The following is a 12,241-nucleotide window of genomic DNA, read 5'->3' as shown; positions in this document are numbered from 1 at the left end:
GGCGGCACACGGTCGCTGCTGCGTCGCATCGAGCGCAGGCTGGCCATAGGCATCGTGCGGGGGTACCGCACCATTTCATACGCGACGGCGATGGTGATGTCGGGGCTGATCCCCCTCGAGCTGGAGGCCCGCGTGTTGGCGGATGTGCATACGCACTCCAGGGAACTCCGGCTCCGGGGGGTGGCCCCGGATCAGGCGCGGCTCATGGTGGATGAGCTCAGGCGACATGCTCGGCGGCACGCAGCCCGGGAGTGGCGCGATAGCCTTCCCGGGACGAGGGAGGGCGAGAGGCGGGCCGTTCGGGCCATCCTCCCGGTGTTCGATCAATGGAACAGGGGATGGATGGGGCATAGGGTCTCCTACCGTGTGACGCAGGTGATGAGCGGGCACGGGTGCTTCGGCGACTACCTGTGTCGCATCGGAAGGGAGACCGAGGAGGCGTGTCACCACTGCGGCGAGCCGCGGGACACGGCGCAACACACTCTGGAGGAGTGTCCGGCATGGGGGGAAGAGCGCCGTGCCCTGCGGCGCGCGGTGGGCCACGACCTCTCGCTCCCGGCTGTCGTCGCTGCGGCAGCCGGTGGCGAGGAGGCGTGGAGGGGGTTCGCTTCCTTCTGCGAGCGGGTTATGCTGCGGAAGGAGGCTGCGGAACGGGATCGGGAGCGTAATCACGATCCCGGCCGAAGGGGGGGGGAGGCGGCGCAGGGTACGCCCCGGGGGCGTACCACCGTTGCGACGCCTCTGACGCGAGCGGGGACGCCCTTGATGATCTCGAGGCGGGGGATCGGATATCCCCTTACACTCGGTCACCAACGGCGTCCCCGGAGGCCGCCGGGCATCTCGAGCGGGGGCTCGGATGCTCATCGGGCGGCCTAACAGGGGGGAAGGCGCCACGTCGTCCGTTGCGTGGTGCCTTCGGATAGAGTAGGTACGGGAGGGGGCCGCGTCCCCCCCCTGGGTGGTATGCTAAGGCGGGGGCACACCGGATTGACATGCGCGCGCAGAGCACGGGTGCCCCCAGGAGTCTAGGGACGGACGGGGAGGAGTTAGTGGGTATACTCGGCGTTGCACCAACCAGCCGAGGAGTCCCACATAACCCGGACCACCCCCCCCCGGGGGGGGTTCGGGTATCCGTAACGAGATTACCTCCTCGGAAAAAAAAAAAAAAAATAGGATAGGATGGAGGATAGGATAGGATAGAGGATAGGATTGGATAGAGGGTAGGATAGGATAGACGATAGGATCGGATATAGGGTAGGATATGATAGAGGATAGGATAGAATAGAGGATAGAATAGAATTGAGGATAGGATATGATAGAGGATAGGATTGGATAGAGGATAGGATAGGATGGAGGATAGGATGGGATAGAGGATAGGATAGGATAGGATAGAGGATGGGGACCGAGGGGATATGGGCTTAGTAGTGGTGACTCGGATCCACTACTAGGTATGCCACAGTGGTGGCGGTCATATTCCTAAAATTCTCTACGCTCCACCTCCTCGTGGTGGTCCCTGGGAACACATTTAGTTGTGTGTTGCTAACGGAGCGAGTGGTATTCCGCGGGAAGTAGTCCCAATGATGTGTGAAGCGATGCCGGCGGGATCTTCGGATCCTGGCAGGGCCTCCCTTGCCGGTAAGGCTCACACGGAGGGATGAAAACCGCGGACCAATGGGTCCTGCGATAACGCCCGGGGAGGTCGCCGCAGGGCCCTTGCTGTAAACCGGTGGTCATGTTTTACCGGAACGGTGGTCTTGCCTTAATCGGCCGGGCCGCGAGGATGATAACCTCTATAAAAATCCCGAACCCTAAGCTTAGCTGCGCGGTGAGAGGGTACGCCCTGGTTACAGGGCGTGGCTGGTGGGGTACACCAGTCGCGAGCGCACCAACTACCACTGGATATCTGGCGAACTCCAGCGGAAATTAGCCTTACCCGGGCAAGGAGGCTCTGCCCGGGCGGACGTGTTTTTTCCTGCCAATCTCGTGAGACCAGACATGGAAACCAATAATGAATAAAATCTTGATGTTGTGGGGGAGGCTGCCGATACGGCAGCAGCGACGGCGGGGGAAGAGACGGCAGTGGTCACTGCCGGGGAGTAGATGGCAGCGGTTACTGCCGGGGAGGACGCGGCCGCGGTCATCGCGGACGAGGACTCGGATGGGGATGAAAGAATCATCTCCATCTCGAGCTCCGTCGGTTCGATCGTGACGCTCATGGGCGCGGAGAAGCGGGGCGCGACATCTGGCGTCTCTGACCCCAAGCGTGCCCGGTTAGAGGGGGGGCAGCACACCCGCGGCGGGTCGGTGTCGCAGGCGGACCCCGGGGTGGGCTCGTCGGGGACGCCCATCATGGACCTGGCTCTCGGCGGCCGCGCCGAGAGGAGTCAGACGAGGAGGGTCGATGACCTCATCGAACTGGGTGGGAGGATGCCGACGGCACAGCTGGTGGGGGAGATGGAGGAGGCGATGTTGAGGGTGGAGAGACTCTCCACCGTCTCAAAGGGCCTCAAGGGGGACCTGGCTAAAGACTTGCGGGATTGTTCTGCAGTCGCCAGGGCCCACTGCATCACCCTGATGCAGCAGTGCTTTACCGGGATGGCGTGGCAGGGAGCCAAGAGGTAGCCCGCCTCCGCGAGCAGAACGCGGCCCTCGCGAAGGAGGCTGGTGACCTCCGGGCGAGGCTCCGGTCAATGGAGGCCGGGCGGCGGGCGAATACCGACAGCGGTCGCCGGGCGGGGCATGGGCCAATAGAGGAAGCGCCCCCCGCCACCTCGACAGCGGGGGTCCGTACGTGGGGGACGGAGGCGATAGGGTCGTCGGGGGAGGGAGCGCGAGTTTTGGACTCCGAAGTCCTGCTTCTCCGGGTCGGCGCGCTGATAACGGCCAGGAACCGGGAGCCAGAGGCCCTGATGAAGGAGCGGTTCCGGACGATTCTGGCCGGGTTGGCCTCGGCCCTCCGGGCGGAAGGTAAGTCGGCGCGCGAGGCGACGCCGGTGGCTTCTCTGCCGGCGACGTCTGTCACCAAGGGAACTGGACCGGTGGTCGTGTCCAACGTGAGGGTGGTGCCCCCCGTTGTCATTCCGCCACCGGTCGTCCCGGCCTCGTGGATGGAGGTGACGGCTAAGGCGGCGAAGAGGGCCAAGAAGAAGATGGCGCGGAGGAGGCTGCGGCGAGAGCAGCCGCGGCCGAGGCAGCTGCCGCTGCTTCACGGCTGCGGGCTGCGAGGGAGCCGAGGGCGGCGGGCGGCGCACGAGTGCAGGGTGGCGCGAGCGCGGCGAAGCCCGCCGCCGGGAGGGACGGTGGCCTGGGACGCACCCCCAGAACGGGAGCAGTGGCCATCACCATCCCCGAGAGCTGCAAGCTCACTTACTCGGAGGTGATGGCCAGGGCAAAAGAGAGGGTGGACCTCAAGGCTATCGGGATCGAGTCAGGGGTGCTTCCCAGGCGGTCGAAAACCGGCGGGATCCTCCTGGTGGTCAGGGGCACGGGGTGCCAGGAGAAGGCACGGGCCCTCTCCGGGAGGATCGCCGAGGCGCTTGGGGGGACCGGGGTTAAGGTCTCCCAGGCGGTCAAGCGCGGCGAGGTGCGCGTGGCGGGCCTGGACGACTCGGTGTCGTCCGGCGACGTAGCGGCGGCGCTGGCGGCGGCGGGGGGTGTGACGCGGCGGAGTTCCGGGTCGGCGAGATCCGCCGACCCGTCTGGGAGCAGGTGCTGGGCTCCTGTTGGGCCCAGGGCCCCCCCGCGGCCGTCAAGAAAGTGGTGGCGGGGGGCCGGCTGCTGGTCGGCTGGTCCTCGGCCCGCGTAGAGGCGCTGAGGGAGCGGCCCCTCCAATGCTTCCGTTGCTTGGAGACGGGGCACACGCGGGCGACATGTAAGAGCGCGGACGACAGAGGCGCGTTGTGCTACCGCTGCGGGGCGGCGGAGCACCGGGCTTCGACCTGCAAGGCCGTCCCCAGGTGTCCGCTCTGCGCGGACCTGGGGAGACCATCGGGCCATAGATTCGGGGCCAAAGCGTGTGCCCCGGCTCCCAAGAGGGGCCGTGCGGCGACGAAAGAGAAGGGCGCGTCTGGGGCTGCATCCGCGCAGCGGCCGCAGACGGTGCCGGGGGCCCAGCCCCCCAGGGAGGGGAGTCTGCAGAGCCCATGTCAGAGTAGGTACTTTTAATCCTACTCCGGTTCTGCAGGCGAACCTCAACCACTCGCGCGCGGCACAGGACCTGTTTGTCCAAGCCGTGCGCGAGTGGGGGGCTGGGCTGGCAGTTGCGGAGGAGCCGTACGCCGTCCCCGAACACCCCTTCTGGGTGGGGAACGAGATCGGCTCCGTAGTAATAGTGGCGGGAAGCCGCCCCGGGTCCCCGTCGGTCACCCTTCTGGAGCGGGGCGAGGGATTCGTGGCGGTGCAATGGGGGGACATCGCGGTTGTCGGGATCTACATCTCGCCGAGCTGTGGCCTCGATCAATTTCGGGGGTTCCTGGGCGGGCTGAACAGCTGCATCGCGCGGTGCAGCGCCCGCCCGGTTCTCGTTCTGGGAGACTTCAATGCCCACGCGGTATCGTGGGGGAGTCCCAGGACGACCACTAGGGGTAGCGAGGTGTTAACCTGGGCGGCCGGCCTGGATCTCCGGTTGATTAACCGGGGATCCACGCCGACGTGCGTGCGTCCGCAGGGGGTCTCGATTGTCGACCTGATATGGGGGACTCCCTAGGCCGTGCGCCGGGTGTCGGGATGGAGGGTGGCCGAGGATATTGAGATTGCGTCAGATCATACGCCCATCGTCATGGACGTGTGGCCCACCCTCCACACGCGGGATTCCCGGCCGGGCCGGGGGGACCGACGGCCGCGATGGGCCTTGAAAAGACTGGACGCGGACGCGTTCGGAGCCGCGGTCGCCGCGGCGACATGGACGGGGCCGGCCCTGTCTGAGCTGACGCCTGCGCAAGGGGCGAGGCGGCTGCGGGAGGTAATGACGGCGGTGTGCGACACCGCCATGCCCCGCATCCGGTTCGCCCCCAGGAGGGCGGCGTACTGGTGGTCCGCCGGCATTGCGGAGCTCCGGCATGCCTGCAATGCCGCGCGGCGCCGGTACGGCCGAGCGCGTAGGAGGCGCGACGACGAGGAGGCGACGGTGAGGCTCGGCGAGGAGTACCGAGCCGCGCTCGGGGTTCTCCGCAGGGCCATCGCGCGGGCCAAGGCCGACGCGTGGTCGGAGCTCGTCGGTATGGTGGACTCCGATCCATGGGGGCGCCCGTACAAGCTTGTCATGAACAAGCTGCCCACGTGGGCGCCTCCGGTGACGGAGTGATGGACCTCCACCTGCTCGAGGGAGAGGTGACGAACCTCTTCCCGCGAGAGGGGGGACAACTGCGCCGCTCCCATTGGGAACAGGAGCCTCTCTCCTGGTCCGCAGAGTGGGAGGTGTCGGCCGGCGAGCTGGGTGAGGCGATGGCCAGGGCGCGGCGGGTGGGCCGCAAGGCCCCGGGCCCGGACGGGGTGCCGGGCCGCGCGTTGGTCTTGGCCCTGGAGGGGGGACTCGCCGCCGAACTCCGGCAGCTTTATAACGGCTGTCTGAGGGAGGGGGTGTTCCCCACGGAGTGGAAGTCGGGCAGGTTGGTCCTCCTTCCGAAGGGGGGCAAGTCCCGGGACTCGCCCTCAGGGTACCGGCCAATTTGTCTGCTGGACGAGGCGGGCAAGTTGTTCGAGCGCGTACTCGGTGGACGCCTCGTCCGGCACCTGTCGGCGGGAGGGGTCCTCGATCTGAGTGGGGTTCAATTCGGCTTCCGGGAGGGTCTCTCCACCGTCGACGCTGTTCGGCGGGTGAGGGCTCTCTCGGAGGCCTGTACGAGGGGGGGCGGTGTTGCGCTGGCGATATCCTTGGATATCGCTAACGCGTTCAACACCGTCCCCTGGGATCGGATAATGGAGGCCCTGGTCTTCCACCGGGTGCCTCTGTATCTCAGAAGGGTGATCGGGGACTATCTCTCCGACAGGGGTATAGAGTATCCCGGCCGGTACGGGATGGTGCGCAGGGGCGTCGTGCGCGGGGTTCCGCAGGGCTCGGTGTTGGGCCCGTTGCTGTGGAATCTTGCGTACGACCGCGTCCTGCGGGAGGAGATGCCTCCCGGGGTCAGCCTGACGTGTTATGCCGACGACACGCTGGTATTGGCCACCGGGAGGTATGCGAAGGAGGCCATCTGCCTGGCGGAGCGCGGCGCGTGGCGCGCGGTGCGCGCGATCCGGTCGCTGGGCCTAGAGGTGTCTGTCGGGAAAACCAGGGCCATGTGGTTTCTCCGCTCGGCCCGGTTGGCGGCGCCTCCCCAGTGCTGGATCTGCGTGGGGGAGGGGATGGTCAGGGTCGGGTCCCAGATGCGGTACCTGGGACTCGAGCTTGACGGCCGGTGGCGTTTTGACCGCCACCTTGAGTCCTCCCGAATCTCGGGGGACCCTGTGGACAGGTGCGTCGTCTGTTCGCGGTGGTGGTGCGAGTTTTTGTCCTGTACGGAGCCCCTGTATGGGCGTACGATGTCTTGGCTAGGGGGCACAGTGGCGGCACCCGGTCGCTGCTGCGTCGCATCGAGCGCAGGCTGGCCATAGGCATCGTGCGGGGGTACCGCACCTTTTCATACGCGACGGTGATGGTGATGTCGAGGCTGATCCCCCTCGAGCTGGAGGCCCGCGTGTTGGCGGATGTGCATACGCACTCCAGGGAACTCCGGCTCCGGGGGGTGGCCCCGGATCAGGCGCGGCTCATGGTGGATGAGCTCAGGCGACATGCTCGGCGGCACGCAGCCCGGGAGTGGCGCGATAGCCTTCCCGGGACGAGGGAGGGCGAGAGGCGGCCGTTCGGGCCATCCTCCCGGTGTTCGATCAATGGAACAGGGGATGGATGGGGCATAGGGTCTCTACCGTGTGACGCAGGTGATGACCGGGCACGGGTACTTCGGCGACTACCTGTGTCGCATTGGGACGGAGGCCGAGAAGGCGTGTCATCACTGCGGCGAGCTGCGGGACACGGCGCAACACACTCTGGAGGAGTGTCCGGCATGGGGGGGGGAGAGCGCCGTGCCCTGCGGCGCGCGGAGGGCCACGACCTCTCGCTCCCGGCTGTCGTCGCTGCGGCAGCCGGTGGCGAGGAGGCGTGGAGGGGGTTCGCCTCCTTCTGCGAGCGGGTTATGCTGCGGAAGGAGGCGGCGCAGGGTACGCCCCGGGGGCGTACCCCCGTTGCGACGCTTCTGACGCGAGCGGGGACGCCCTTGATGATCTCGAGGCAGGGGATCGGATATCCCCTTACACTCGGTCCCCAACGGCGTCCCCGGAGGCCGCCGGGCATCTCGGGCGGGGGCCCGGATGCTCATCGGGCGGCCTAACAGGGGGGGAAGGCGCCACGTCGTCCGTTGCGTGGTGCCTTCGGATAGAGTAGGTACGGGAGGGGGCCGCGTCCCCCCCCCCCCCCGGGTGGTATGCTAAGGCGGGGGCACACCGGATTGACATGCGCGCGCAGAGCACGGGTGCCCCCAGGAGTCTAGGGACGGACGGGGAGGAGTTAGTGGGTATACTCGGCGTTGCACCAACCAGCCGAGGAGTCCCACATAACCCGGACCACCCCCCCCCGGGGGGGGGGGGGGGTTCGGGTATCCGTAACGAGATTACCTCCTCGGAAAAAAAAGGATAGGATAGAGGATAGGGTAATATAGAGAATAGGATAGAATAGAGGACAGGATAGGATAGAGGACAGGATAGGATAGAGGATAAGATAGGATAGAGGATAGGGTAGGATAGAGGATAGGATAGGATAGAGGATAGGATAGGATAGAGGATAGAGGATTGTAACCGTTTTATTCTCCTTCTTTATTTTCCTGCCGTGTCTTTATACGCGGTCGTTTCGACGCGTCCGAGCGATCTCGCCCGCTGTATCGAGGACCGTCGCAACACCCGTACACGCTGCCGATCTCTCGGGAGGCGCACACGAATGCCGACTCGTGCGAGGCTACGATCGCTCAGCCAACCCTGAGGAGATCATTCGCGATCACTTTGCAGCGGGTCAGAATGATCTCCGGTGATGGAGGAGCGACCTTGACCGCATCCAAACCTTGTCGTCGCGACTCCGCCGGACGACTGGGGTCGGTGTTACACCCGTACACCAAGCCGAGGTTTCGGGGAGTATGCACGGATGACGACTCGTACAAGACCTTAGCTCACCCGGCCAACCCTGAGGACTGCCCCGTCGTCACTATTCAGTGGGTTCGGGTACACTCCGGTGTTGGTGGAATGAACCAGGCAATACGGAACCCGTCCCCGACCGGCCGCGCCTCCACGCGAGGTCTTGGACGCAGGCAGACCACGCGCACGCTGTCGCCTCCTCACGAGGAAAGCGCGTGAGAGAAAAACGTATCGATGTTGAGTTTCCGACAGAGAAATAGGGACGGTTACGACCCTAGTAAGATAAGGTTCGTGCCTCCAGGCACTGGAAGACGGAGAGGTTCAAACTAACTTTGAATCATTCGGAGACGATGTTGGAGGTAGAAATAAGATATATTCTGGTGTTCGTTGTATGTACAATAACCGCAATATGACGGTTGCTAGATCGATGCTGTTCGCAATTCGCGCCTAATCTATCGCGACTTCATACAATCGTGCCATCGCGTACGCAGTTACCCGAGCCCTGTCCTGGCTCCACGTCTGGGTCCCTTTCTTATAATTTCATCGTACGTTACTCACGTCACGCTGTCCCGGAGGTTACGCGTTTTTGTCGTGATTCTCCCGAACGAACGTGAGTCGTCGTAGCACACGAGAACTCCCTGGTTACTCAGGAAAAGTGCCCGAGTGACGACACGTACGAGACGTCGGTCAGACAGCCGACCCTGAGGATCGTCTCAGTCGTCACTATTCAGTGGGTCCGGAGGCTTTCCGGTGTCGGTGGAATGACGTTAACCGCACTGACTCGGTACGAAATATACCGCGAATCTCCGCACGGACGTATACCGAAATGAGCGAGAAAGTTAACTTTGTCGAGAATTCGACTCGGGACCGATACAGTTGCCTTCGTCTCGTTGTAGTTATTATTTCATTAATAGCTACGGCCGTTGATTGCCGCCTGTAGGATTTTATGGACCCGTGTCGTGCGGTTTGTACGACACTTCCTCAGTTTGAGGTTATCACGAGACGAAGGAACGCAGTCGGTTTGACTGTATCGCTCCTGAGTCGGTTTGACTCGCTCGCTGCGTACCGGACAGCCGGAAATTCCAAGACCCGAACAAGCTCGCGCCCAGACGTAGAGTGTCGTAGTTTCGTCGCGCATCGACCTCATTCGATCCGCATCGCGTGGGGATCGATGCGCGCGCACGCTAATTAGTGGGGGATCCTGCGATCCTTCATTATGAGAAGGTTGACAGGACGACCAAGACGTCGTGGTGGGGGTCCGCGTCGCTCATGCGACACGCCGCCCGGTCGATATGTAATCGATACGGTTACAGGATAGAAGATAGGATAGGATAGAGGATAGGATAGGATACAGGGTAGGATAGAGGATAGGATAGGGGATTGGATAGGATAGAGGATAGGATAGGATAGAGGATAGGATACGATAGATGATAGGATAGGAATGGGCTTAGTAGTGGTGACTCGAATCCACTACTAGGTATGCCACAGTGGTGGCGGTCATATCCCTAAAATCCTTTACGCTCCACCTCCTCGTGGTGGTCCCTGGGAACACTCATAGTTGTGTGTTGCTAACGGAGCGAGGGGTATTCCGCGGGAAGTAGTCCCAATAATGTGTGAGGCGATGCCGGCGGGATCTTCGGATCCTGGCAGGGCCTTTTTTTTCGTGGGAAAATGCTTTACGCATACCCCGACTCTCTGGGGGGGGGGAGTCGGGGTTATGTGAGACTGCCCTTGGGGGAAATCCCCAAAGGGGTACCCACTAAAAACCCACGCCCACCTAAGCTAAAGGGGAGATGCCTGGATCACGCGAGTACTCAACAGGACACCTCCCAGCTATCTTCATGCCCCGGGGGAGGGGTCAACCTCCCCCACTGCCTACGCTATAAGACCCCGGGCGGAGGGACACGCCCGGTGTGCCCATCCCTGGAGCCTTCGGATTGGGCTTCCCGAGCCCCAGCTCCGGCCGAAGGAACCAGCCCCGGCCGAGGCAAGAAGACGCCGCCACCGGAAGGAAGGGCCGTCGGAGGCGTGATCCGGCACGCCCCGACCCTTCCTCACCCAATACCCCCCACGGATCCCCCTCCCCAGTCGGGGAGGGACGGACCGACACCCCCCTACACCGGGAAAATAACCCGGGGGTGTCGGCCTATCACGGGGGGAGCTATGCTCCCCCCCAGGGGCCCGGGTCAGCTCACGCCCCGGGCCCCCAAGTTCACCGCCCCCAGTTGTTGGGGCATAACAGGGCGCGGGGAAACTCCCCGCGCCAGACTCACTCCGCCCCCCACCACCGGGGGCACACGTTAGCGCGGGGGAGACCCCCGCGCCCTCCCTGCCCACTACGCCCCCCTCCTGGGGGGCACACGTCAGTGCGGGGGTCGTCCCCGCACCCACACCCTCCTTGCGGAGCCCGGGTCCCGTTCCCGCTTGATATCATCATTGCAGAAGGAGGCCACCGCCTTCCACGACCTCACGCTGTCGACCATGTGGTCGACCACGGTCGACAGCGAGAGGTCCCACCCTTCCACCGCGGCTCTAAGGCACGGCGCGGCTCAGCCCATGCTGGGCACTCCTCCAGAGTGTGCCGCGCAGTGTCGACATCTTCGCCGCAGTGTTGGCACCGCGCAGTCGGCTCCCGCCCCATTCTATGCAGGTACTCTCCGAAGCAACCGTGGCCGGACAGCACCTGCGTGAGGCAGAAGGTCAACCTTCCCCGCCTCCTGCACCATATATAAAATATGGGCAGGAGGGCCCGGACAATCGGACGTGTGGAGGGCGTTGGCAGCGCCCTCCACTCCGAAAGACTTTCCGTCCGGGCCTGGCGATTCTGGCCCTCGAGCTCCAACTCCTCCTCGCGCGTGAGTTCCACCCCCGGCGGGTGGCGGAAGGAGCGGGCGATGTGGTATAGCTTCGCCCGCTCCGCCGCCACCACAGTGAAGGGTGGAATCACGGCGAGGAGTCCCGCCACCTCGGTGGAGATGGTGCGGTACCCCCGCATGACCCGCAAGGCCAGCCGCCGCCGCACTCTTTCGAAGAGTTTGCGGCTAGGCGTGCTGGCCTCGAGCGAGCGGTGCCATACGGGGGCCCCATCCTGGCAGGGCCTCCCTTGCCGGTAAGGCTCACACGGAGGCATGAAAAACGCGGACCAATGGGTCCGGCGATAACGACCGGGTAGGTCGCCGCAGAGCCCCATGCCGTAAACCGGTGGTCATGTTTTACCGGAACGGTGGTCTTGCCTTAATCGGCCGGGCCGCGAGGATGATAACCTCTATAAAAATCCCAAACCCTAAGCTTAGGTGCGCGGTGCGAGGGTACGCCCTGGTTACAGGGCGTGGCTGGTGGGTACATCAGCCGTGAGCGCACCAACCTCTGGATACCTGGCGACCTCCAGTTGAATTTAGCCTTACCTGGTGTTCGAGCAATCAGCTGTTCGGTGCCGCTGTGCGTCCGCACGCACACACAGCAAATTAGCGACTGCCGAACTTTGTTTGTATCGAGGACTCGGCCGTCGTCGCGGTTCGTCTCTCTCTCTCCCCGCACACTTCGGGCGGACCGAGTAGTTCGGGGTGCGCGGCGAGTGGAGAGAGCCGCGTCAATATACACGGCAATCCGTCGAGCCCTCGGTCTCTTTTCCGAGAATCGCAGTGACGGTAGTAATAAATCAGATAGCTCTCCCACAAATTGCATTTTATTTCTCAATTATTTCGGGATCGTAAGTTAAAGGTTCTGCGTTACGGAACTCAACGAAGATCCAAAACACCTGGGTAGTGGGGGCTCTGCCCATGTGAACCTTAATTCCCGCCATGCTCGTGGGATTATCATGGATAAGAATTTAATTAAAATTGTAGAGGGGAAGCAGGGGGCACCACGCCCGAAAGTGGTAGTGGAGGGAGTTGGTGCGGTCCTGGACCTGTCCCAGGAGGAGAGGCGCCAGACCCCAGCTGTTGGGGACCGGCCCTTACTCCGGCCGGAGAGGGGAACGAGGGGACGTGATCGGCGCGTCGAGTCGGAGGACCGACTGTCGGACCGTTCGACCAAGTCGGCTCCCCCCAACCCCAGCGGTGCGGGCACGAAGCGGTCGCTGACA

The sequence above is a fragment of the Halictus rubicundus genome, unplaced genomic scaffold (assembly GCF_050948215.1).
Source record: "Halictus rubicundus isolate RS-2024b unplaced genomic scaffold, iyHalRubi1_principal scaffold0028, whole genome shotgun sequence".
Classification (NCBI taxonomy): domain Eukaryota; kingdom Metazoa; phylum Arthropoda; class Insecta; order Hymenoptera; family Halictidae; genus Halictus; species Halictus rubicundus.
The sequence above is the reverse complement of the archived record's forward strand: the minus strand, read 5'-3'. Positions refer to the sequence as shown.